General features: G+C 37.7%; 1 non-coding gene across 1 annotated transcript; it reads right to left on the reverse strand.

Moving 5' to 3' along the window:
• Positions 1-275: 275 nt before the first annotated feature.
• LOC121453082 lies at positions 276-381 on the reverse strand. Its single transcript, XR_005974957.1, has one exon. It is a non-coding gene; the product is annotated as a U6 spliceosomal RNA (small nuclear RNA).
• Positions 382-786: the final 405 nt, after the last annotated feature.

A 786-nucleotide genomic window follows, 5' to 3' on the forward strand; every position in this document is an offset into this window, starting at 1 on the left:
CTGCCATGTAGGTGCTAGGAATCAAACCGAGATCCTCTATAAAGCAGTCAGTGAGCATTAACCATTGGGCTGGGACTTTAGCACATATTACCAAACTGAGCTGAGAACCTAGATGCACATTTTAACTTACACATTAATTTGAATATAAACTAAGTAATTAACAAACACCTATACTACATATTCATATTATGCAAGATTACATAAATGTTAACTTTGCAAAAATGTAGCTATATTATTCATTCAATACCTACTATTTTCACACATACCACCCTCAAAAAAATAAAGAACGCTTTATGCTTTTGCATGTCATTTTAGCACAGGGACCACGCTAATCTCTATATCGTTCCAATTTTAGTATATGTGCTCTCCCTTCGTATGAACTGCTTCATGCATCCAGGCAAGTGCACTACCACTGAGCAGCAACTCCAGGCCTAAAGGACCTTCTTCTTATCCTAATGTGCCCATCCTCAGTGTTTAGTGAAGCTTGAGACTTTTCAGGGTTCTCTTTCTACTTCTGTGATTCACAGTCGTGAGATTCCTAACGACACTAATTAAGGGACTGTGAAAAATTCATAGATGGCAAATTTAACAGGAAGCCAAAGCTCCTGAAATCTCTCACTTTTTAATCCTTCTGTGAGGCAGAGGCAGAGATTCACACCTTCTGGACAGAGCTTATACCTGGCTGCTTTTTCGTCTCTGATGGTTTGGGGAACAAATTGAAAAGAACATAAAGACGAATTTTTTTTTCTTTTCTTTTTTTTTTTTTTTTTTTGCATTCCACCCCCA

Source organism: Microtus oregoni, unplaced genomic scaffold, assembly GCF_018167655.1.
Source record: "Microtus oregoni isolate MIOR12 unplaced genomic scaffold, Mior012 000010F_ref0000083, whole genome shotgun sequence".
Classification (NCBI taxonomy): Eukaryota; Metazoa; Chordata; class Mammalia; order Rodentia; family Cricetidae; genus Microtus; species Microtus oregoni.